This window comes from Hypanus sabinus, chromosome 18 (genome assembly GCF_030144855.1).
Source record: "Hypanus sabinus isolate sHypSab1 chromosome 18, sHypSab1.hap1, whole genome shotgun sequence".
NCBI classification, from domain to species: Eukaryota; Metazoa; Chordata; class Chondrichthyes; order Myliobatiformes; family Dasyatidae; genus Hypanus; species Hypanus sabinus.
In genome coordinates this window covers 39,778,167-39,805,956 of record NC_082723.1, presented here as the reverse complement: position 1 = coordinate 39,805,956, position 27,790 = coordinate 39,778,167, and positions in this window count along the sequence as shown.

The following is a 27,790-nucleotide window of genomic DNA, read 5'->3' as shown; positions in this document are numbered from 1 at the left end:
ACACTCCGGTCATATCAGACCAGGGACGGTAAACACTCCGGTCATATCAGACCAGGGACAGTAAACACTCCGGTCAAAACAGACCAGGATCTGTAAACACTCCGGTCATACCAGACCAGGATCTGTAAACACTCCGGTCATACCAGACCAGGGTCAGTAAACACTCCGGTCATACCAGACCAGGGACGGTAAACACTCCAGTCATACCAGACCAGGGTCAGTAAACACTACGGTCATATCAGACCAGGATCTGTAAACACTCCGGTCATAACAGACCAGGGACGGTAAACACTCCAGTCATACCAGACCAGGGTCAGTAAACACTCCGGTCATACCAGACCAGGATCTGTAAACACTCCGGTCATAACAGACCAGGGAAGGTAAACACTCCAGTCATACCAGACCAGGGTCAGTACACACTACGGTCATATCAGACCAGGGACGGTAAACACTCCGGTCCTACCAGACCAGGGACGGTAAACACTCCGGTCATATCAGACCAGGGTCAGTAAACACTCCGATCATACCAGACCAGGGACGGTAAACACTCCGGTCATACCAGACCAGGGACGGTAAACACTCCAATCATACCAGACCAGGATCAGTAAACACTCCGTTCATATCAGACCAGTGAAGGTAAAAACTCCGGTCATACCAGACCAGGGACGGTAAACACTCCGGTCATATCAGACCAGGGAAGGTAAAAACTCCGGTCATACCAGAACAGGAACGGTAAACACTCCGGTCATAACAGACCAGGGACGGTAAACCCTCAGGTCATACCAGACCAGGGAAGGTAAAAACTCCGGTCATACCAGACCAGGGTCAGTGAACACTGTGGTCATATCAGACCAGGGACGGAAAACACTCCGGTCATATCAGACCAGGGAAGGTAAAAACTCCGGTCATACCAGGCCAGGGTCAGTAAACACTCCGGTCATACCAGACCAGGGACGGTAAACACTCCGGTCATAACAGACCAGGATCTGTAAACACTCCGGTCATAACAGACCAGGATCTGTAAACACTCCGGTCATAACAGACCAGGATCAGTAAACACTCCGGTCATAACAGACCAGGATCTGTAAACACTCTGGTCATAACAGACCAGGGACGGTAAACACTCCAGTCATACCAGACCATGATCTGTAAACACTCCGGTCATAACAGACCAGGATCTGTAAACACTCCGGTCATAACAGACCAGGGACGGTAAACACTCCGGTCATGCCAGACCAGGGAAGGTAAACACTCCAGTCATACCACACCAGGGAAGGTAAACACTCCAGTCATATCAGACCAGGGTCAGTAAACACTCTGGTCATACCAGACCAGGGACTGTAAACACTCCGGTCATACCAGACCAGGGACGGTAAACACTCCAATCATACCAGACCAGGATCTGTAAACACTCCGGTCATAACAGACCAGGATCAGTAAACACTCCGGTCATATCAGACCAGGGAAGGTAAAAACTCCGGTCATACCAGACCAGGGACGGTAAACACTCCGGTCATATCAGACCAGGGAAGGTAAAAACTCCGGTCATACCAGAACAGGAACGGTAAACACTCCGGTCATAACAGACCAGGGACGGTAAACCCTCAGGTCATACCAGACCAGGGAAGGTAAAAACTCCGGTCATACCAGACCAGGGTCAGTGAACAGTCCGGTCATATCAGACCAGGGAAGGTAAAAACTCCGGTCATACCAGACCAGGGTCAGTGAACAGTCCGGTCATACCAGACCAGGGTCAGTAAACACTCCGGTCATACCAGACCAGGGACGGTAAACACTCCGGTCATAACAGACCAGGATCTGTAAACACTCCGGTCATAACAGACCAGGATCTGTAAACACTCCGGTCATAACAGACCAGGGTCTGTAAACACTCCGGTCATAACAGACCAGGATCTGTAAACACTCCGGTCATAACAGACCAGGGACGGTAAACACTCCAGTCATACCAGACCAGGATCTGTAAACACTCCGGTCATAACAGACCAGGATCTGTAAACACTCCGGTCATAACAGACCAGGATCTGTAAACACTCCGGTCATAACAGACCAGGATCTGTAAACACTCCGGTCATAACAGACCAGGGACGGTAAACACTCCGGTCATGCCAGACCAGGGAAGGTAAACACTCCAGTCATACCAGACCAGGGAACGTAAACACTCCAGTCATACCAGAACAGGAACGGTAAACACTCCGGTCATAACAGACCAGGAATGGTAAACCCTCAGGTCATACCAGACCAGGGAAGGTAAAAACTCCGGTCATACCAGACCAGGGTCAGTGAACACTGTGGTCATATCAGACCAGGGAAGGTAAACACTCCGGTTATATCAGACCAGGGAAGGTAAAAACTCCGGTCATACCAGACCAGGGACGGTAAACACTCCGGTCATATCAGACCAGGGACGGTAAACACTCCGGTCATATCAGACCAGGGACAGTAAACACTCCGGTCATATCAGACCAGGGACGGTAAACACTCCGGTCATATCAGACCAGGGAAGGTAAACACTCCGGTTATATCAGACCAGGGAAGGTAAAAACTCCGGTCATACCAGACCAGGGACGGTAAACACTCCGGTCATATCAGACCAGGGACGGTAAACACTCCGGTCATATCAGACCAGGGACAGTAAACACTCCGGTCGTACCGGACCAGGATCTGTAAACACTCCGGTCATACCAGACCAGGGACGGTAAACACTCAAGTCATACCAGACCAGGATCTGTAAACACTCCGGTCATAACAGACCAGGGAATGTAAACACTCCAGTCATACCAGACCAGGGTCAGTAAACACTACGGTCATATCAGACCAGGGACGGTAAACACTCAGGTCATATCAGACCAGGGACGGTAAACACTCCGGTCATATCAGACCAGGGAAGGTAAAAACTCCGGTCATACCAGACCAGGGTCAGTAAACACTCCGGTCATACCAGACCAGGGACGGTAAACACTCCGGTCATACCAGAACAGGAACGGTAAACACTCCGGTCATATCAGACCAGGGACGGTAAACACTCCGGTCATACCAGACCAGGGACGGTAAACACTCCAGTCATACCAGACCAGGATCTGTAAACACTCCGGTCATAACAGACCAGGATCTGTAAACACTCCGGTCATAACAGACCAGGATCTGTAAACACTCCGGTCATAACAGACCAGGATCTGTAAACACTCCGGTCATAACAGACCAGGGACGGTAAACACTCCGGTCATGCCAGACCAGGGAAGGTAAACACTCCAGTCATACCAGACCAGGGAAGGTAAACACTCCAGTCATACCAGACCAGGGTCAGTAAACACTCCGGTCATATCAGACAAGGGAAGGTAAACACTCCGGTCATACCAGACCAGGGACAGTAAACATTCCGATAATACCAGACCAGGGAAGGTAAACACTCCGGTTATATCAGACCAGGGAAGGTAAAAACTCCGGTCATACCAGACCAGGGACGGTAAACACTCCGGTCATATCAGACCAGGGACGGTAAACACTCCGGTCATATCAGACCAGGGACAGTAAACACTCCGGTCGTACCGGACCAGGATCTGTAAACACTCCGGTCATACCAGACCAGGGACGGTAAACACTCCAGTCATACCAGACCAGGATCTGTAAACACTCCGGTCATAACAGACCAGGGAATGTAAACACTCCAGTCATACCAGACCAGGGTCAGTAAACACTACGGTCATATCAGACCAGGGACGGTAAACACTCAGGTCATATCAGACCAGGGACGGTAAACACTCCGGTCATATCAGACCAGGGAAGGTAAAAACTCCGGTCATACCAGACCAGGGTCAGTAAACACTCCGGTCATACCAGACCAGGGACGGTAAACACTCCGGTCATACCAGAACAGGAACGGTAAACACTCCGGTCATATCAGACCAGGGACGGTAAACACTCCGGTCATACCAGACCAGGGACGGTAAACACTCCGGTCATATCAGACCAGGGACGGTAAACACTCCGGTCATATCAGACCAGGGACAGTAAACACTCCGGTCATATCAGACCAGGGACGGTAAACACTCCGGTCATACCAGAACAGGGACGGTAAACACTCCGGTCATACCAGAACAGGGACGGTAAACACTCCGGTCATACCAGACAAGGGACGGTAAACACTCCGGTCATACCAGACCAGGGTCAGTAAACACTCCGGTCATACCAGACCAGGGACGGTAATCACTCCCGTCATAGCAGAACAGGAACGGTAAACACTCCGGTCATATCAGACCAGGGACGGTAAACACTCCGGTCATACCAGACCATGGACGGTAAACACTCCGGTCATACCAGACCAGGGAAGGTAAACACTCCAGTCATACCAGAACAGGGACGGTAAACACTCCGGTCATACCAGACAAGGGACAGTAAACACTCCGGTCATATCAGACCGGGGACGGTAAACACTCTGGTCATACCAGACAAGGGATGGTAAACACTCCAGTCATACCAGACCAGGGACAGTAAACACTCCGGTCATACCAGACCAGGGTCAGTAAACACTCCGGTCATATCAGACCAGGGTCAGTAAACACTCCAGTCATACCAGACCAGGGTCAGTAAACACTACGGTCATATCAGACCAGGGTCAGTAAACACTACGGTCATATCAGACCAGGGACGGTAAACACTCAGGTCATATCAGACCAGGGACGGTAAACACTCCGGTCATATCAGACCAGGGAAGGTAAAAACTCCGGTCATACCAGACCAGGGTCAGTAAACACTCCGGTCATACCAGACCAGGGACGGTAAACACTCCGGTCATACCAGAACAGGAACGGTAAACACTCCGGTCATATCAGACCAGGGACGGTAAACACTCCGGTCATACCAGACCAGGGACGGTAAACACTCCGGTCATATCAGACCAGGGACGGTAAACACTCCGGTCATATCAGACCAGGGACAGTAAACACTCCGGTCATATCAGACCAGGGACGGTAAACACTCCGGTCATACCAGAACAGGGACGGTAAACACTCCGGTCATACCAGAACATGGACGGTAAACACTCCGGTCATACCAGACAAGGGACGGTAAACACTCCGGTCATACCAGACCAGGGTCAGTAAACACTCCGGTCATACCAGACCAGGGACGGTAAACACTCCGGTCATACCAGAACAGGAACGGTAAACACTCCGGTCATATCAGACCAGGGACGGTAAACACTCCGGTCATACCAGACCAGGATCTGTAAACACTCCGGTCATAACAGACCAGGATTAGTAAACACTCCGGTCATACCAGACAAGGGACGGTAAACACTCCAGTCATACCAGACCAGGGACAGTAAACACTCCGGTCATATCAGACCAGGGTCAGTAAACACTCCAGTCATACCAGACCAGGGTCAGTAAACACTACGGTCATATCAGGCCAGGGTCAGTAAACACTCCGGTCATACCAGACCAGGGACGGTAAACACTCCGGTCATATCAGACCAGGGACGGTAAACACTCCGGTCATACCAGACCAGGGACGGTAAACACTCCATTCGTACCATACCAGGATCTGTAAACACTCCGGTCATAACAGACCAGGATCTGTAAACACTCCGGTTATAACAGACCAGGGACGGTAAACACTAAGGTCATACCAGACCAGGGAAGGTAAAAACTCCGGTCATACCAGACTAGGGTCAGTGAACACTCCGGTCATATCAGACCAGGGACGGTAAACACTCCGGTCATAACAGACCAGGATCTGTAAACACTCCGGTCATAACAGACCAGGATCTGTAAACACTCCGGTCATAACAGACCAGGATCTGTAAACACTCCGGTCATAACAGACCAGGATCTGTAAACACTCCGGTCATAACAGACCAGGGACGGTAAACACTCCGGTCATGCCAGACCAGGGAAGGTAAACACTCCAGTCATACCAGACCAGGGAAGGTAAACACTCCAGTCATACCACACCAGGGTCAGTAAACACTCCGGTCATATCAGACAAGGGAAGGTAAACACTCCAGTCATACCAGACCAGGGACGGTAAACATTCCGGTCATACCAGACCAGGGACAGTAAACACTCCGATAATACCAGACCAGGGAAGGTAAACACTCCGGTCATATCAAACCAGGGAAGGTAAAAACTCCGGTCATACCAGACCAGGGACGGTAAACACTCCGGTCATATCAGACCAGGGACGGTAAACACTCCGGTCATACCAGACCAGGATCTGTAAACACTCCAATCATACCAGACCAGGATCTGTACACACTCCGGTCATACCAGACCAGGGTCAGTAAACACTCCGGTCATACCAGACCAGGGACGGTAAACACTCCAGTCATACCAGACCAGGATCTGTAAACACTCCGGTCATAACAGACCAGGGAAGGTAAACACTCCAGTCATACCAGACCAGGGTCAGTAAACACTACGGTCATATCAGACCAGGGACGGTAATACTCAGGTCATATCAGACCAGGGACGGTAAACACTCCGGTCATACCAGAACAGGAACGGTAAACACTCCGGTCATATCAGACCAGGGAAGGTAAAAACTCCGGTCATACCAGAACAGGAACGGTAAACACTCCGGTCATACCAGACCAGGGTCAGTAAACACTCCGGTCATACCAGACCAGGGACGGTAAACACTCCGGTCATACCAGACCAGGGACGGTAAACACTCCAGTCATATCAGACCAGGGACGGTAAACACTCCGGTCATACCAGAACAGGAACGGTAAACACTCCAGTCATATCAGACCAGGGACGGTAAACACTCCGGTCATGCCAGACCAGGGACGGTAAACACTCCGGTCATATCAGACCAGGGTCAGTAAACACTCCAGTCATATCAGACCAGGGTCAGTAAACACTCCGGTCATACCAGACCAGGGACGGTAAACATTCCGGTCATACCAGACCAGGGACAGTAAACACTCCGATAATACCAGACCAGGGAAGGTAAACTCTCCGGTCATATCAAACCAGGGAAGGTAAAAACTCCGGTCATACCAGACCAGGGACGGTAAACACTCCGGTCATATCAGACCAGGGACGGTAAACACTCCGGTCATACCAGACCAGGATCTGTAAACACTCCAATCATACCAGACCAGGATCTGTACACACTCCGGTCATACCAGACCAGGGTCAGTAAACACTCCGGTCATACCAGACCAGGGACGGTAAACACTCCAGTCATACCAGACCAGGATCTGTAAACACTCCGGTCATAACAGACCAGGGAAGGTAAACACTCCAGTCATACCAGACCAGGGTCAGTAAACACTACGGTCATATCAGACCAGGGACGGTAATACTCAGGTCATATCAGACCAGGGACGGTAAACACTCCGGTCATACCAGAACAGGAACGGTAAACACTCCGGTCATATCAGACCAGGGAAGGTAAAAACTCCGGTCATACCAGAACAGAAACGGTAAACACTCCGGTCATACCAGACCAGGGTCAGTAAACACTCCGGTCATACCAGACCAGGGACGGTAAACACTCCGGTCATACCAGACCAGGGACGGTAAACACTCCAGTCATATCAGACCAGGGACGGTAAACACTCCGGTCATACCAGAACAGGAACGGTAAACACTCCAGTCATATCAGACCAGGGACGGTAAACACTCCGGTCATGCCAGACCAGGGACGGTAAACACTCCGGTCATATCAGACCAGGGTCAGTAAACACTCCAGTCATATCAGACCAGGGTCAGTAAACACTCCGGTCATACCAGACCAGGGACGGTAAACACTCCGGTCATACCAGAACAGGGACGGTAAACACTCCGGTCATACCAGACAAGGGACGGTAAACACTCCGGTCATATCAGACCAGGGACGGTAAACACTCCGGTCATACCAGACAAGGGATGGTAAACACTCCAGTCATACCAGACCAGGGTCAGTAAACACTCCGGTCATATCAGACCAGGGACGGTAAACACTCCGGTCATACCAGACCAGGGTCAGTAAACACTACGGTCATACCAGACCAGGGTCAGTAAACACTATGGTCATATCAGACAAGGGACGGTAAACACTCCAGTCATACCAGACCAGGGTCAGTAAACACTACGGTCATACCAGACCAGGGACGGTAAACACTCCGGTCATATCAGACCAGGGTCAGTAAACACTCCGGTCATACCAGACAAGGGACGGTAAACACTCCAGTCATACCAGACCAGGGACGGTAAACACTCCGGTCATAACAGACCAGGGAAGGTAAACACTCCAGTCATACCAGACCAAGGTCAGTAAACACTACGGTCATATCAGACCAGGGACGGTAAACACTCCGGTTATATCAGACCAGGGACGGTAAACACTCCGGTCATACCAGACCAGGGACGGTAAACACTCCAGTCATACCAGACCAGGGACGGTAAACACTCCAGTCATACCAGACCAGGGACGGTAAACACTCCGGTCATAACAGACCAGGGAAGGTAAACACTCCAGTCATACCAGACCAGGGTCAGTAAACACTCCGGTCATACCAGACAAGGGACGGTAAACACTCCGGTCATACCAGACCAGGGACGGTAAACACTCCAGTCATACCAGACCAGGGACAGTAAACACTCCGGTCATACCAGACAAGGGAAGGTAAACACTCCGGTCATACCAGACCAGGGACGGTAAACACTCCGGTCATACCAGACCAGGGACGGTAAACACTCCAGTCATACCAGACCAGGGACGGTAAACACTCCGGTCATACCAGACAAGGGAAGGTAAACACTCCGGTCATACCAGACCAGGGACGGTAAACACTCCGGTCATATCAGACGAGGGACGGTAAACACTCCGGTCATATCAGACCAGGGTCAGTAAACACTCCGGTCATATCAGACCAGGGACGGTAAACACTCTGGTCATACCAGACCAGGGTCAGTAAACACTCCGGTCATATCAGACCAGGGACGGTAAACACTCCGGTCATACCAGACCAGGGACGGTAAACACTCCGGTCATAACAGACCAGGGAAGGTAAACACTCCAGTCATACCAGACCAGGGTCAGTAAACACTATGGTCATATCAGACCAGGGACCCTAAACAGTCCTTTCATACCAGACAAGGGACGGTAAACACTCCGGTCATACCAGACCAGGGTCAGTAAACACTACGGTCATACCAGACCAGGGTCAGTAAACACTACGGTCATACCAATATCAATATCATTACTGATACTAATACCAATACCCATATCCGTAACAAGACCAATATCAATGCAAGTCAAGTCAAGTCAAGTCACTTTTTATTTTAATTTCAACCATAACTGCTGGTACAGTCACAGTAAAAATGATACACGTTTTTCAGGACCATGGTGTTACATGAAGCAGTACAAAAACCAGACTGAACTACGTAAAAACACAGAAAAAAAACTACATTAGACTACAGACCTACCCAGGACTGCATAAAGTGCACAAAACAGTGCAGGCATTACAATAAATAATAAACAAGACAATCGGCACAGTAGAAGCCAGTAAGTTGGTGTCAGTCCGGACTCTGGGTATTGAGGAGTCTGATAGCTTGGGGGAAGAAACTGTTACATAGTCTGGCTGTGAGAGCCCAAATGCTTCGGTGCCTTTTCCCAGATGGCAGGAGGGAGAAGAGTTTGTAAGGGGGGTGTGTGGGGTCCTTCAAAGTGCATTCTGCTTTGAGGATGCAGAGTGTAGTGTAAATATCCATGATGACGGGAAGAGAGACCCCAGTGATCTTCTCAGCTGACCTCACTATCCACTGCAGGGTCTTGCAATCCGAGACAGTGCAATTCCCGAACCAGGCAGTGATGCAGCTGTTCAGGATGCTCTCGATACATCCTCTGTAGAATGTGATGAGGATGAGGTGTTGGGAGATGGACTTTCCTCAGCCTTCACAGAAATTAGAGACGCGGCTGGGCTTTCTTTGCTATGGGGCTGGTGCTGAGGGACCAGGTGAAATTCTCCGCCAGGTAAACACCAGGAAATTTGGTGTTCTTAACGATCTCTACCGAGGAGCCGTCGATGTTCAGAGGGGACCCTCTCCGTGCCCTCCTGAAGTCAACAACCATCTCTTTTGTTCACGTTCAGAGACAGGTTGTTGGCTCTGCACCAGTCCGTTAGCCACTGCACCTCCTCTCTGTAAGCTGACTCGTCGTTCTTGCTGATGTGACCCACCACGGTCGTGTCATTGGCGAACTTGATGATGTGGTTCGAGCTGTGTGTTGCAGCACAGTCGTGGATCAGCAGAGTGAACAGCAGTGGACTGAGCACACAGCCCTGAAGGGCCCACGTGCTCAGTGTGATGGTGTTGGAGATGCTGCCTCTGATCCAGACTGATTGAGGTCTCCCAGTCAGGAAGTCTAGGATTCAGTTGCAGAGAGAGGTGTTCAGGCCCAGTAGGCTCAGCTTTCCAATCAGTTTGTGATTGGTATATACCAATAGCAATATCAATATTAATGCCAATACCAATATCAATACCAATACCAATACCAACCTGGAAAGTTTCCAGGTCGCAGGCCTGGCAGGGTTGTATGGGAGACTGGCAGTTGCCCATTCAGCAAGTCTGCCCTCTCCACGCCACTGATGTTGTCCAAGGGAAGGGCAAGGGCCGATACAGCTTGGCACCAGAGTTGTCGCAGAGCAATGCGTGGTTAAGTGCCTTGCTCAAGGACATACCATGCTGTCTCGGCTCGAACTAGCAACCTTCAGATCACTAGACCAACTCCTTAACCACTTGGCCACGCACCAACACACACACTAGCAATACCAATATCAATATCAATACCAATATCAATACCAATGCCAATACCAATATCAATATCAATATCAATACCAATATCAATACCAATGCCAATACCAATATCAATACCAATATCAATACCAATGCCAATACCAATATCAATATCAATATCAATACCAATGCTAATACCAATATCAATATCAATATCAATATCAATACCAATGCCAATACCAATATCAATATCAATACCAATATCAATACCAATGCCAATATCAATATCAATACCAATACCAATACCAATACCAATATCAATATCAATATCAATACCTATATCAATACCAATGCCAATACCAATATCAATATCAATACCAATGCCAATATCAATACCAATATCAATACCAATGCCAATACCAATATCAATATCAATACCAATACCAATACCAATATCAATATCAATATCAATACCTATATCAATACTAATGCCAATACCAATATCAATATCAATATCAATACCAATGCCAATATCAATATCAATATCAATGCCAATATCAATACCTATACCAATATCAATACCAATATCAATATCAATACCAATACCAATATCAAAACCAATGCCAATACCAATATCAATACCAATACCAATATCAAAACCAATGCCAATACCAATACCAATATCAATACCAATGCCAATACCAATATCAATACCAATATCAATATCAATACCAATGCCAATACCAATATCAATATCAATACCAATGCCAATATCAATACCTATACCAATACCAATACCAATATCAATACCAATACCAATATCAATATCAATACCAATATCAATATCAATATCAATATCAAAACCAATGCCAATACCAATATCAATACCAATGCCAATATCAATACCTATACCAATATCAATACCAATGCCAATACCAATATCAATATCAATACCAATATCAATATCAATACCAATGCCAATACCAATATCAATACCAATACCAATATCAATATCAATACCAATATCAATACCAATGACAATACCAATATCAATATCAATATCAATATCAATACCAATTCAAGGGAACAAGAATGGATCACTATCAGAATCACAATCACTGAGTTTGATGGTGTGAGATTTTGTGGTGACAGTACAGTACAAGACATAACATTACCATAACCAACAAAAGCAGTGCAAATAAAAACAGGAATAGTGAGGATTTTTGTCGCATTGAGCCTGTGGATCATAACCCTACAACTATCCAATACCCCTCAACAATCTTTGCTGAACAGAAGTTCAAAAACACCCCCAACCTCAACTGTTCTGTGGGGAAGAATGTCGGATTTTCACCATCCTGTGTCTGTAGAATTCCTGATATTGCCACAGACTCCCATACCAGCGAGAAGGGGTTCAGCCCATCTAGTTAAAGTTCGCAAGATGTGTGGAGGGCACTTGGAAACTGCCCAGATACAGATGGATGAAGTGAGTGGACAAGGAATTGGCACTTGGAGTATCATGCAGTACCATTCTTGAAAGGAAGAATGGGGAAAAAGCAGAGTATTTTTTAAACAGAGTGTGCTACATAATGTGCAGAGGGAGGTGATGCATGAAACACAAAGAGGTGGCATAAAGGATAGAGAGAAATTGGAACAGAAAACATACAGCTCATGATCATGCACCAGACAAGGCAGAATTAAACTAAATCTCTTCTGCCCGTACATGGTCCATTCCCTATATCTCGATGAGCCTCTTAAATGCCACCATCATATCTTCTTCCACCGCCGCCAGCTCGCTGAGCATCAGAGTGGAAGTTCCAACAAAGGACTGTGAGAATGGCCGAGAGGATCATAGGGGTTTCCCGACCATCCATCGGGGACGTTTATCAGGAGTGCTGCGGATGCAGGATCCTTATCATTACCAAGGATCCCACCCATCCATCCAGCATCCCCTTTGATTTTCTACCATCAGGCAGGAGATCCAATACACAAAAGACAAGAGGATAAGAATCAGTTCCTTTCCTCCCTGCCACTTCGCATTTGGAGTGTCACCAGATAATTCGTACTACACCCTACGATATTTAATTTATACACTTTGCTCTGTTTACCTATGTGTAATTCATTTGTAGGTTTAATTTTTCCTTTCCTAAGTTGTGTGTTTTGTTTACTGCTGTTCTTTACACCCTGGTTCGGAGAAATGTTGTCTCATTTGACGGTATACATGTATATAGTTAAATGACAATAAACTTGACTTGACATCTTATTATTTCTTCTGTAAAAAAAAAACTTGTCCTGCACATCTCCTTTAAATCTTCTCCCTCTCGTCTTAAATGCATTTCCAAAGGCTAGTGGAAAGTTTTCTTTGTTGCAGTGTTTGGAGTGCAAAGGTAGGAAAAGTTTGTTGCAGGCTTACATGGTGCTGGTGGGACCAGGCCTGCAACTCTACCTTTGACATGGGGCTGCTCATTTATTAAAGGATTTGCTGTGCTGCATCATTGATTGGCCGATTCTTGGCATCAAAAGCAGATTGGGCCAATGCTCAATGGAGTTTAGAACAATGAGAGGCAATCTTTCTGAAACATAAGGTTCTGGGGAGAATTGATTCTGATTTTCCTAAGGGTGGGCCAGTGGTTCACCTGAAAAGCAATCTGGTGCTTTTCTGTCTACAAGAAGCTTAGTGAACCGATGATTGACTCCATTTCCCTCCAATCTCACTGATTAGAGTGCCGAGGAAGATTGGAAACATCGAGGCGAGTGCAGGATGTGAGCAAGTGTTCCAGCCATTCACCAGCCTCTTTCTCGCTGCTGCTGGAGAAGGTGTCTGTGTGTGATGTTCTCTGTCTCCCTCTCGCTAGTTGGTCCTGAAAAAGGTGTCTGTGTGTGACGTTCTCTGTCTCCCTCTCGCTAGTTGGTCCTGGAGAAGGTGTCTGTGTGTGACGTTCTCTGTCTCCCTCTCGCTAGTTGGTCCTGGAGAAGGTGTCTGTGTGTGACGTTCTCTGTCTCCCTCTCGCTAGTTGGTCCTGGAGAAGGTGTCTGTGTGTGACGTTCTCTGTCTCCCTCTCACTAGTTGGTCCTGGAGAAGGTGTCTGTGTGTGACGTTCTCTGTCTCCCTCTCGCTAGTTGGTCCTGGAGAAGGTGTCTGTGTGTGACGTTCTCTGTCTCCCTCTCGCTAGTTGGTCCTGGAGAAGGTGTCTGTGTGTGACGTTCTCTGTCTCCCTCTCGCTAGTTGGTCCTGGAGAAGGTGTCTGTGTGTGACGTTCTCTGTCTCCCTCTCACTAGTTGGTCCTGGAGAAGGTGTCTGCGGGTGACGGTCTCTACCTCCCTCTCACTCACTGCTCCCGAGGGAAGGTGTCCATCCATTCGAATGATCTCTCTCTCTCCCTTGATGCTGTTGGAGGATGGTGCCAGAGCAAATTTATTCAACTTGATTTGTGGACTGGACTGGAGTTCACGTTATGATGTGTTTTCTGGCTTTGGGTCTCTCCTTTTCCTGTTGCTGTTTTTGGGCGACCTTGAATCTGGATGACCCGCGGATACCGAACTCTGAGCTGAACTGAATATGGACGCTTTCGTTTTTCTGTTTTACTTTCTGTGTTTTTGTTCATTCTTTCCTGTTGCCATTTGTGCAATTTGTTTTGCTTTGTGCATGGGGGAGTTGATGAGTTTTCTTTGAACGGGTTCCATGATGTTTCTTTGTTTAGTGGCTGTCTATGGGAAGACGAATCTCAGGGTTGTATACTGCATACATACTTTGATAATAAATGTACTTTGATTCCTTTGAAATTTTACTTCCGGTGGGTTCTGAACCTCTGAAGTTCTCTACCCCAGTGAGTGATCGAGAGGGGTTGGGGGTTGGGGGGGGGTCATTTTGGATTTTGGTCATGTGGGGATTGGCGATCATTTCCATCGCATATGCATCCAGGAAGAGGTGCTGAGGGCGAATCAGGATCAAGCACAGTCGTACTGAATACCAGAATGGAGCCTCATGGGGTCTACTCCCTCTGCAATCTCAGGTTCCTGGGGGCCACCATCTCTGAGGATCGATCCTGGGCCCAGCATCTCGATGCAGTTACAAAGAAAGCACAACAGTGACTATTTCATTAGGAGTTTGAGGGGAGTTGGTATGTTATCTAAAACATTCACAAATTTCTACTGATTTACCGTGGAGAGCACTACTGTCTGGTATGGTGGCGGTGGGGGGGTGCATTGCACAGGATCAGAAAATGCTACAAAAAAGTTTTAAACTCCACCATGGGCACTAGACTCCCTAACAACCTTGGACACCTTTAAAGAATGATGACTCAAAAAGGCGGCACCCTTTGTTAAGGACTCCCAACAGCCAGGACATGCCCTCTTCTCATTGCCACCATCAGGGAGGAGGGACAGGAGCCTGAAGACACACAGTCACTGATTCAGGAACAGCTTCTTCCCCTCTGTCATCAGACTTCTGAATGGGCAATGAACCCATGAACACTACCTCACTACTATTTTGCACTACTTATTTAATTTAACTTTATATATATTTACTGTAATTCACAGTTTTAATTATTATGTATTGCAATATATTGCTGCCACATAATAAATTTCATGACATACACTGGTGTTATTAGCCCTGGTTCCGATTCTGATCTCAATAGCCACTTCTACACATTGTTCTTCTGTAAGCCTCGATGAGTCTGTGCTGTGTTCCCACAAAATATCCTGCACCACCGTCCTCGTCCACCTCTCAGGACTCCAACCTCTGTACCGTCCTTGCATGGTGATGTCATAGATTTTTGACAATGTTGGGTCATTCCTTGTTTCCCGTTGTATTTCGGAATTTGTTACCGGCAACTGGTCCACCAGTGCGGTGTGAAACACTTCTGTGGGGTCACAGTATGAAGACTTTTCTTCTTCAGTTGCCAAGAGTGGACGATGTGTCAGTGTTGCTGTGTTGTTTGGGACCCTTGAACTCTATGTCATAAGACTGGGCTCCTAGGAATAGTATTCAACATTGTAACCTGGTAGCAGTCAGCACTGGAATTCCCTTCCTGGGACTGAAAACGTCTGTCTCTAGAGTAAACTTCTGGCTGTAGAGGTAGTGGTGGAAGTTCTTTATTCCTCATTCTAGACTAAGGGTCTCTGGGTCAATCTGTGTGTAGTTGCATTTCGCGCTTGTCAGTGATCCATCTTCCGTAGTGTTTGACAAAACAGCTCCAATGCCATAAGGAGACACACCAGTCTGATGGGCAGGGACTGGTTACAATGGCTGAGCAGTTCATCGCATCTTACTAGTCTCTATGTTTCCTTGAATGCTCTTTCACATCGTTCTGACCACTCCCACATTGCTCCTGTCTGTACAGTGTGTTCACTGGATGCAGCACTGTAGCAATGTTTGGGAGGAACCAGTGGTGATAGTTTACAAGGCCCAAGTATGACCTGAGTGGTGAAATGTTTTCTGGTTTGGGTGCCTATAGCACTGTTTCAGTCTTCTCTTGTGACTTATATAAGCCATGCTTGTCAATGACATGTCCTTAATATGAGATTTCGTTCCTGAAAAACTCAAATTTCTCTCTCTTTGCATGCAGATCATACTCACCCAATCTGGTAAGGATGTTACCAAAGTTCTGGACGTGCTCTTCATCATTTTTTGCCGGTTGTGATGATGTCATCAAGGTAACGTTGTGTTCCTGGGAATCTTGGAGAGCACTTGGCCCATTGATCTTTGCCAAATTGCTGGAGCTGGTACTCAGTCCCAGACTGATGTTCACCTTGCGATCAACACACGTGTGAATGCCTCCAGCCTTTCCTTTCTTGCTCACCGGGCGAGGCCCAGTCACTCCACTTAGCCTTGGAGAGGATTCCAGATGCCTTCAAGTTCTGCAGTTCAGAAGCCACTTCAGGACATAGTGTGTAAGGCACTGGTTGTGCTTTATGGAATCTTGGTGTTGCTGTTTCATCCAGTTCTATTCTGGCCTCCATGCCTTTGAGTTTACCAATCCCTTCTCAAACACCTTTTTATTAGCATTAAACAGCTGTGCCAGTCTCTGGTTAGTGCCACCATTTGGGCTGCAGTTTCCTGTTGATTTCACATTGAGAACTTCGATTGAGCACCAGTCTAGATGGATTTTTCTCAACCATTCACATCTGAAAAGTGCTGGCCTCCACTTTTCAATACATAAAGATCTAACTGGCGTGCTTGGTCACCACGTGTTATGTTTACTTTCAGTTTGCCTTTGAGAGACACTTTTTCACCTGTGTACATCTTTAGCATCACTGTGATCTTTCCTAATGGTATCTTAGAAAACAGTCTGTAGCCAGCCTCTGGAAATATGGACAAAGCTGACCCTGTATCCAGCTCCATTTTCAGTTTTACACCAGACACTCCTATTGGATTCCAGATGATTTTGTGAACTGCTTCAGTTATATTATCCAGTTCTAGGCAGGACAGTTCATCTTTGTCAGACTCTATGTTGTCTGATTCTGTTTTACATTCAGCAACTTTATGCATTTTCTTAGTTTTGTGTTTGAGACTTTTCACTGGGTTGTACTTTCTGTCTGCCTTGCACACTCTCTCTGTGACCTTGTCTGTGACACTCTCTGCAGGCTTTTTTCTTTGAACCAACACTCATTTGCATCATTACATCAATAACATTTTTGGCTTTTTGCACCATTCAGGGACATCTTGTGCATCTCACATTCTAACCTGTTTTTCTCTAGTTCTGCTGTAGTCTCCTTCGTAGCAGTCTCCAATGATGTTGCAATGGTCAATGTCCATTTCAAGGTTAGGTCTCTTCCAGCCAGTAGCCTCACTTGTGTGCTTTGACTACACATGATACATATAACCCTGATCGAGAAAGTACCTCTCTCAAGTCACTGTACCGGGAAAGTTTGTACTCAGAAATGCTTTCATCTTTTGACTGGTTCCTTTAATAAAATCTAAACCTCTCAGCTATTATCAACAGTTTAGGGCTCAAGTGATTTTGTAAAGTTGCAACAATTTCATTGAGCGTCTTGCTTGTTGGTTTTGCAGGGGTTACTAAGTCACATAAGAGACTGCACGTCCTTGCACCCATTAAGCTAAGGAGTGCAGGGGTTTGGCTCATCCACATTGTTCGCGACACAATACACTTCAACCCTCTCAATGCACAACTCCCAGCCTTCATTAGTGCTATCAAATCTATCAACTTTCCCGACTGAAGCCATCACCAAGTTATTTTCACTGTAAGTTCAGCATGTCTTTCACTGTTACTCACGGGTCCTTTCTCTTGCTGTTCAACTCTCCCTGTTGTTGGTGCAGCTTGTGACATCTCCTGATATTCAGGTTCATACTTGTCGCACAACTAAATATATATTAAATAAAAGCATGGGCGTGGGAGATGGCTTTAAATGGTGTGATCACATTGCAGCAAGAGAACGAGGGAGCAATGTGCATGTGTGGACAACAGATTAATGCGTGGTGCTAAGGGTGGGGGTAAATAGATCCATTCATCATAAGCCAGTAATCTGATTACTTCACAGTGATCCTGTGATCACTGTTGGAGATATCAGTCAGTAATCTTCCCCGTGATCATTGTATGGAGACCATATGGCTAGAGGGATGATCAGCAGTAATCCAATCACTGCCCAGCGATCATGCGATTAGTGGGAGAAATCGGTCTCCTGATCACTACCCTGTGACTGTGGTTAGAAGTAGTGATCAGCCAGTGATCCTCCCCCAGTCACTGTTCACTGGGTCAGTGGTTAGTGGAGAGAGATCAGCCAATAATGTGCAAGGTGAAGTCAGAACCAGCTCCTTGCGCGATGGAATATCTTCCCTGTGAGATGCTGCTGACATCCGATGGAAAATAACGCTGATTTTACTGGGCATGAGTGGCTGAGGAATAAACCCGGACTCAATTGGTCCCTTGAAGTGGGGATGTTAAATCTCTTGATGTATGTTAGTACAGGCTTATGGAGCTGCCTGCGGGGAGAATGAATCTGAGGGTAAACCAGAGGCATTGGCAGGAGATGTAACAATTTTAAACAAGGAATTTCAGAGTCCCTGACTCAGAGGTTTACAGCATTGTAACAGATCCTTTGGCCTGTATTTGGCCTCCAAACCTCTCCCATTCATGTACTTATCTAAATTGTAATTGCACCCACCTCTGCCACCTCTTCAGGCAGCCTGTTCCACTTGCACGCCACCCACTGTGAGAAATGTGCAAGATTCAAGTACATTTGTTATCAATGAATGTATAAATTATACGATCTTGAGATTTGCTTGTTCATAGGTAGCCACAAAGCAAGAAACCCAAAAGAATCCAATTAAAGAAAAAATAAGAATAAAAATAAAAGACCAACACCCGATGTGCAAGAGAAAGAAAAAAAAACAAATTATGCAAACAATTGAAGCGAATAACACAGCATTCCGAGCCAAAATGAGTCCTCAGTTCCAAACCCCGGAGCAGCCTGGAGTAGGCCCAAAGCCTCTGTATCAGTTCATTATATTAGCAGGCACGGAGCACAGCAGCCAGGGCAGTCTTCATAGCTTCAGCACCTTGGAGAGAGGAGAAACCATCTGGAGAGCAAGCAAAATCAGCTCATGTTCCTTTTGAATCCTTCCCCTCTCACCTTAACTCTATCCTTCTTGCTTTGTCTTTGTCCTTTCCTCTACCTTGCTCTCCCACTTACTGTTCTCCTGGGTTCAAGTTTTCAGTTCATTTCAGTCTGTTTTCGCTTATTCAGTTACCACATCTCTGCCTCTCCATTTTTATCTATCTCTGTCAGACCGTCGGTCTCTTCCAGCTCTCTCTTTCCACACTCCCATCCCCCAACTCTGCTGCGAACCTCACTCTTTCCCCTCCATTGTTTAATAAAATCTTAATGAACGCATTTATTTTAAAGTACGAACTGGTTTATTCGGCTTCATAAAAAGCGTTCTGTTCTCTCCAAGTGTCACACAGAGACAAGTGAAACATCACAATGCAGAGTGTCTGCAGAATTTTAAAAAAAACTTCCAAGTTAATCCATCTCTCTGACATAAAAGAGACTAATTTGGATTTTAATTATGCAAATTAGCACAATCCTTCTTCTCCTGAGATTTTTTTAACACTGCTAACTGATTTGCATATAAAAATACCTTGTTTATTTTTAGTTGGGCCTCGATGTTCGGCAGTGAGTGTTGTAGCAGATGGCAAGGAGTTACTGCCAGGGTAGTACCTGGGGAATTGCCACTGTCTCCATCTGACTCAGGGCACAGACCACAGCTCAGAGAGTTGACACCGGCTCTGCAGATCCAGTGATACCAGCTCAGTAAGGGTTACAGCAGAGCAACGACTTGCCAGGAACAGGAACTCACAAGATGACCCCTTGACCGAATCGCTGGAGGAGCTCAGCAGGTCAGGTAGCATCTAAGGAGGGAAGTGAACAGTGGACATGTTGGGCTGAGACCCGTCCGGTTTCTCTGGGTGTGGTAATGTAGGTGCCACCCCAGCTGTGGCCAGGAGGTGGCAGCACCATTTACCTGCAGGCCTGACCGCTCACCAACAACACCCAACACTCCGCAAAGGCTGGAAACCTTGAGCAACGTTCTGGAAGGCCCCCGCCCCGAAACATCGGCAGTTTCCTTCCCTACGTAGATGCTGCCTGAACTGCTGAGTTCCTGCCGCTCCAGCAGCTCCTCTTGGTCCAGCTGTACTAGCAAGTCCACGCCAAATTAAGCCTCTCAGCACAAACTGTCCATGGCCACCAGGATGTCTGTCTGTGATTGTCACATATTACTGTAGACCGGGGGTTCCCAACCTGGGGTCCACAGACACCACCCTCTGTGTGAAAATAATTCTCCTCACCTTAAATCTATGCCTTCTAGTTTTAGACTTCGCTACCATGAGATAAAGACTGGTCTCCCGTCTTACCTGTGACACCTGTAGTTTTATGAACCTCAGCCTCACGCTCCGGGACAACTCGTCCCAACCTATCCAGAGTCACACACACAAAATGCCGAAAAGACTCAGCAGGCCAGGCGGCATCTATGGAGGGAAACAAGCAGTCAACATGTCAGGCTGAGATCCTTCATCCACAGAGTCCTGATGAAGAGTCTCGGCCTTAAACGTCAACCATTTATTCCTTTCCGCAGATGCCGGCTGACCCTGCGGGGTTCCTCCAGGATTTTGTGTGCGTTGCTTTGGATTTCCAGCACCCGCAGAATCTCTTGGGCTCCAACCCATCCAACCCCTCCTTATAACTCTAGCTCTCTAGTCCGGGTAACATCCTCGTGGATCTCTTGTGCCAACTAAATGCCATCCTTCCAAGAGTTGGGGAACCAGATCGGCACACAATTCTCCAAATATCATCTCATCAATGACTTGCACAGATGTACAATGATGTCCAACTCTTGTACACAGTGCTCTGTCCAAGTGCCTCCCTACCTGCTCAACTTTCAGAACATGATGTGCTTATACCCCGAGTCTGACCGTTCTGAAACACCTCTCAGCAACTCGTGACTGTGCTTTCCAAAACTTTCTTAATATAAATGACCTGGATGAGGAAGTAGAGGGGGGGGGGGGTTAGTAAGTTTGCTGATGACACAAAAGTTGGGGATGTTGTGGATAGTCTGGAGGGTTTGTCTGAGGTTACAATGGGACATTGATAGGATGCAGAACTGGGCTGAGAAGTGGCAGATGGAGTTCAACCCGGATAAACGTGAAGTGGTTCATTTTGGTAGGTCAAATTTGAAGGCAGAATATAGTACTAATAGTAAGACAATAATGGTAGTGTGGAGGATCAGAGAGATCTTGGGGTCCGTGTCCATAGGACACTCGAAGCTGCTGTACAGGTTGACAGTGTGGTTAAGAAGGTGTACGGGGTATTGGCCTTCATCAACCATGGGATTGAGTTCAAGAGCCATGAGGTAATGTTACAGTTATACAAGACCTCACTACAGGAAGGATGTGGATACTATAGAGAGAGTGCAGGGGAGATTTACAAGGATGTTGCCTGGATTGGAGAGCATGTCTTATGAGAATAGGTTGAGTGAACTTGGCCTTTTCTCCTTGGAGCAACAGAGGATGAGGGGTGACCTGATCGAGGTCTATCATATGTTCTCTGTTCTATGTTCTAGGTTCAAACCCAAGTGAGCCACAGAAGGCAAGGGTCTTGATGTTTTGAAACATTTACATGATATCTGAAAGGAGGGAAAAAGCCAAAGGTTTAGGATAGGAATTTTAAATCCTCAGCCAAATATAAGGCAGCCTAAAATATAGGGCTTAGATATTGGTTTAGATATAGGCTTAGATATAGGGTTTAGCCAGATTCAGGAACAGTTACTACTCTTCAAGCATCAGGCTCCTGAACCAGCGTGGATAACTTCACTCACCTCAGCTCTGAACTGATTCCACAGTCGATGGTCTCACTTTCAAGGGCTCTACCACTCACGTTATCGGAATTATTATTATTACTAATTTATTTTTTTTCTCAGCTCAAGCTGGTAAAACCAGAGGTACAGGCATAGACAAGCACACTCATTTCTCGATTGCTAAGAACTTTCAAACTAGTCTAGTGGTGTTCAGTATTGCAACATTGTGGAGATTTACACAAATAATGTTGTGTAGGTCTAATTGTATAATGCTATTGTGCAGAGACTATGGGATGATACCAGTTGTAGATATTACTATTGGAACAATGTGTATACTGTTCATGTTCCATAGTCTTTCAATTTCTTCATTTAATTCAGCATATTCCTGGTGTTTTTCACTAAGTGTTTTCTTATTTGGAACTTATTAAGTAAGTTATTAAGTAACTTATTAAGTAAGTTGTTGTTGCTTGCTTATCCTGTAATACTGAATCCGGATGGTTGTTATGGATTTTCCTGTCTGTTAAAGTGGATCGGTCATAATATAATTTGTTGAACTCTGATTCTAAAAGTGGATCAGGCTTGTATTTATAGTAAGGTATGGTGCCTTTTAAAGCAGGATGTTTGCCATTGTGTAATCTGTGTGATTGAGATAACGTGCTGTGTTCGCCCAGCCTCTCTCTCCCTCTCACTCGATGCTGCTGGAGTCTTGGTCAGCCTGGCTTGTGGAATGGGCGTTCACACGGAGAGGGTGTTTCCTGTGGTGGGAAACTCTCGGACCAGGGGACACAGCCTCAAAACAGAGGGTCGTCCTTTTGGAACGGGGACGGGGAGGAATTTCTTCGGCCAGGGAGTGGTGAACCTGTGGAGTTCTTTGCCACAGGCAGCTGTGGGGGCCAAGTCTTTATGTATATTTGAGGCAGAGGTTGACAGGTTCTGGACTGGTCAGAGCATGAAGGGATATGGGGAGAAGGCAGGAGACTGGGGCTGAGAGGAAAATTGGATCAGCCGTGATGAAATGGCGGAGCTGACTCGATGAGCCGAACGGCCTAACTCTGCTCCTCTATCTTCAGGTCTATGATTTTATGATATGCTTCTGCTTTCTGGTCACTCCTTTTCTGTGGAGAAGCCGAATCTCAGGGCTGTACACTGCACGCATGCTTTGATAATAAATGTACTTTGAATCTTTGAAGACTTTGAAGCTTTAATGTGTTGGATTGTTTCTGGTTTCTTGTGACATTTTCTGCATATATTGTCTTGAGTTTGTTGGTCTTTTATTATGTATTTTTGGCAATTTTTTTTGTGTTAACCTCCTGATCCCATATTGCTACAAGGATCCCATCTCTTTCTGGGGAGGGGTCTCCAACCCTGATCCAGGCGTTCAACACTTCCTTGGCGACATCTCGTCTGCTCAGCCTGTGGGATGTCTTCCATGGAGGGCCATGCTCTTCCATTGGTTGACTTCTTACCTTAATTTTCTCTGGGTTGTGTTTCCATTTAAGTTTAGTGGTGTGTGCTTCTTATCAGAATTGCATAAGCTCGCGTGGGGTCCTGAATCCTGTTTTCCTTGATGAAAACATTTCCTTACACGTTTTATCTGACTGTTGTGTAAATTTTTTATGTTTGTTATTCATCTTCCTCCTTCTGCCCTAGAAACGTTAATCTAAATCTGTTCAAGTGTACATCCTGCTTTCTAAAATTTGTTATTTCAGTTGTTAATTTTCTTTCTAAATTTTCCAAATCAGTTTCAGACCAGGATATTATGCCAGAAGAACACCTTAATAAGGATATAGAAGTGTTTACTGCCTTTGTTATATTTTTACTACTGAGCTCTGTTTGGCAGAGTTTCTTGAGCCTTGCAGTAAATTCTGTCAGAGGTTTTCCCTTATTTATTTATTTACTGGGACACAGTGTGGAAATGGCCTTTCCAACCCTTCGAGACATATTGCCTAGCAACCGCCCAATTTAATCCTAGCCTAATCACGGGACAATTTACAATGACCAATTAGCCTACTAACCGGTACGTCTTTGGACTGTGGGAGGAAACCGGAGAACCCGGAAGAAACCCACGCGGTCACGGAGAGAACATACAAACTCCTTACAGGCGGTGGTGGGAATTGAACCCAGGTCACCGGTACTGTAAAGGGTTATGCTTACCACTTCGGCACCGTGTCACCCTCTGTAATCTACTTATTGCACTATAATCTATTTTCGTTGCTTGTTGATATCTCAGATACTTGTATGTTTCATATTCATCCATCATTTGTATTGTTTCCTGCTGCTCCGTTTTGGAATGTATTAGCCCTATTGCAACTTCCTTTATGCTTAATGTTCAGCACTTACAGGATCTAGTCCAAAGTTCATGTTTATATCTTTAGAAAACTGTACCACTAATGAATTAATTACTTCAGCTGTACAGATGAAGGATTGTAAAATTTCAAATCGCCACTGTGCAGAAGGTGCGATGAGGCATAATTCATTTGGTTGTTATTTTCATACAATTCAGTAAATTAGAGAGCGGGTTTAAAGATGGACAAAATCATAGTCACTGATAGTCAGTATAACAACATGAAAGATTCTGCTTTTCCACAGCGATTGATTTAGAATTACCGAATCTAATATCAGTTGTTCTTTACATTCGTTCACATCTTTATGGCATCCTTTCTGCTGGTTCACAGTGAGGGTCAGTGTGTGTGCGGGATTCGTTCCCAGCAATGGTCAGTGAGTGTGGGGGGAAACTGTTCCCAGTAAAGGTCAGTGTGTCTGTGGGACTCGTTCACAGTGAGGGTCACTGGGTGTGGGGTATCTGTCCCCCAGAGAGGGTCAGTGTGTGTGTGGGGTATCTGTACCCCAGAGAGGGTCAGTGTGTGTGTGGGGGACACATTCACAGTGACGGTCAGTGCATGTGTGGGTATCGTTCACAGCGAGGGTCAGTCTGTGTGTGACAAGTCACCCTGTGAGGGTATGTATGTGTGGGAGTCGTTCACAGTGACGGTCAGTGTGTGTGGGACCCGTCCCCCAGTGAGGGTCAGTGTGTGTGGGACACGTCCCCCAGTGAGGGTCAGTGCGTGGGAACCATCCCCCAGTGAGGATCAGTGTGTGTCTGGGACCCGACCCCCCGTGAGGGTCAGTGTGTGTGGGACGCATTCCCCCAGTGAGGATCAGTGTGTGGGAACCATCCCCAGTGAGGGTCAGTGTGTGTGGGACCCGTCCCCAGTGAGGGTCAGTGTGTGTGGGACCCATCCCTCAGTGAGGGTCAGTGTGTGTGGGACCCGTCCCCCAGTGAGGGTCAGTGTGTGGGGGGACCCGTCCCCCAGTGAGGGTCAGTGTGTGTGGGACCATTCCCCAGTGAGGGTCAGTGTGTGGGGGGACCCATCCCCCAGTGAGGGTCAGTGTGTGTGTGGGACCCGTCCCCCAGCGAGGGTCAGTGTGTGTGGGACCCACCCCCAGTGAGGGTCAGTGTGTGTGGGACCCATCTCCCAGTGAGGGTCGCTGTGTGTGAGAGGGACCCGTCCCCCAGTGAGGGTCAGTGTGTGTGGGGGATTTGTTCCCAGTGAGGGTCAGTGTGTGTGGGAACCGTCCCCCAGTGAGGGTCAGTGTGTGTGGGACACGTCCCCCAGTGAGGGTCAGTGCGTGGGAACCATCCCCCAGTGAGGATCAGTGTGTGTCTGGGACCCGACCCCCCGTGAGGGTCAGTGTGTGTGGGACGCATTCCCCCAGTGAGGATCAGTGTGTGGGAACCATCCCCAGTGAGGGTCAGTGTGTGTGGGACCCGTCCCCAGTGAGGGTCAGTGTGTGTGGGACCCATCCCTCAGTGAGGGTCAGTGTGTGTGGGACCCGTCCCCCAGTGAGGGTCAGTGTGTGGGGGGACCCGTCCCCCAGTGAGGGTCAGTGTGTGTGGGACCATTCCCCAGTGAGGGTCAGTGTGTGGGGGGACCCATCCCCCAGTGAGGGTCAGTGTGTGTGTGGGACCCGTCCCCCAGCGAGGGTCAGTGTGTGTGGGACCCACCCCCAGTGAGGGTCAGTGTGTGTGGGACCCATCTCCCAGTGAGGGTCGCTGTGTGTGAGAGGGACCCGTCCCCCAGTGAGGGTCAGTGTGTGTGGGGGATTTGTTCCCAGTGAGGGTCAGTGTGTGTGGGAACCGTCCCCCAGTGAGGGTCAGTGTGTGTTTGTCAGACTCGTTTTCAGTGAGGGTCAGTGTGCGTGTGGGACCTGTCCCCCAGTGAGGGTCAGTGTGTGTGGGACCTGTCCCCCAGTGAGGGTCAGTGTGTGTGTGGGACCTGTCCCCCAGTGAGGGTCAGTGTGTGTGGGACCCATCCCCCAGTGAGGGTCAGTGTGTGTGTGGGACCTGTCCCCCAGTGAGGGTCAGTGTGTCTGGGACCTGTCCCCCAGTGAGGGCCAGAGTGTGTGTGGTACCCATCCCCCGGTTAGGGTCAGTCTGTGTGTGGGACCTGTCCCCAGTGAGGGTCAGTGTGTGTGGGACCCATCCACCAGTGAGGGTCAGTGTGTGTGGGACACGTCCCCCAGTGAGGGTCAGTGCGTGGGAACCATCCCCCAGTGAGGATCAGTGTGTGTCTGGGACCCGACCCCCCGTGAGGGTCAGTGTGTGTGGGACGCATTCCCCCAGTGAGGATCAGTGTGTGGGAACCATCCCCAGTGAGGGTCAGTGTGTGTGGGACCCGTCCCCAGTGAGGGTCAGTGTGTGTGGGACCCATCCCTCAGTGAGGGTCAGTGTGTGTGGGACCCGTCCCCCAGTGAGGGTCAGTGTGTGGGGGGACCCGTCCCCCAGTGAGGGTCAGTGTGTGTGGGACCATTCCCCAGTGAGGGTCAGTGTGTGGGGGGACCCATCCCCCAGTGAGGGTCAGTGTGTGTGTGGGACCCGTCCCCCAGCGAGGGTCAGTGTGTGTGGGACCCACCCCCAGTGAGGGTCAGTGTGTGTGGGACCCATCTCCCAGTGAGGGTCGCTGTGTGTGAGAGGGACCCGTCCCCCAGTGAGGGTCAGTGTGTGTGGGGGATTTGTTCCCAGTGAGGGTCAGTGTGTGTGGGAACCGTCCCCCAGAGAGGGTCAGTGTGTGTTTGTCAGACTCGTTTTCAGTGAGGGTCAGTGTGCGTGTGGGACCTGTCCCCCAGTGAGGGTCAGTGTGTGTGGGACCTGTCCCCCAGTGAGGGTCAGTGTGTGTGTGGGACCTGTCCCCCAGTGAGGGTCAGTGTGTGTGGGACCCATCCCCCAGTGAGGGTCAGTGTGTGTGTGGGACCTGTCCCCCAGTGAGGGTCAGTGTGTCTGGGACCTGTCCCCCAGTGAGGGCCAGAGTGTGTGTGGTACCCATCCCCCGGTTAGGGTCAGTGTGTGTGGGGGACTCGTTCACAGTGAGGGTCAGTGTGCGTGTGGGACCTGTCCCCCAGTGAGGGTCAGTGTCTGTGGGACCCGAGCCCAGTGAGGGTCAGTGTGTGTGGGGGACCCGTCCACCAGTGAGGGTCAGTCTGTGTGGGGGACTCGTTCACAGTGGGGGTCAGTGTGTGGGGGGTATCTGTCCCCATTAAGGGTCAGTGAGTGTGGGGCCCGTGTCCCAGTGAGGGTCAGTGTGTGTGGGATCTATCCCCCTGTGAGGGTCAGTGTGTCGGGGACCCATCCACCAGTGAGGGTCAGTCTGTGTGGGGGACTCGTTCACAGTGGGGGTCAGTGTGTGTGGGGTATCTGCCCCCATTAAGGGTCAGTGAGTGTGGGGCCCATGTCCCA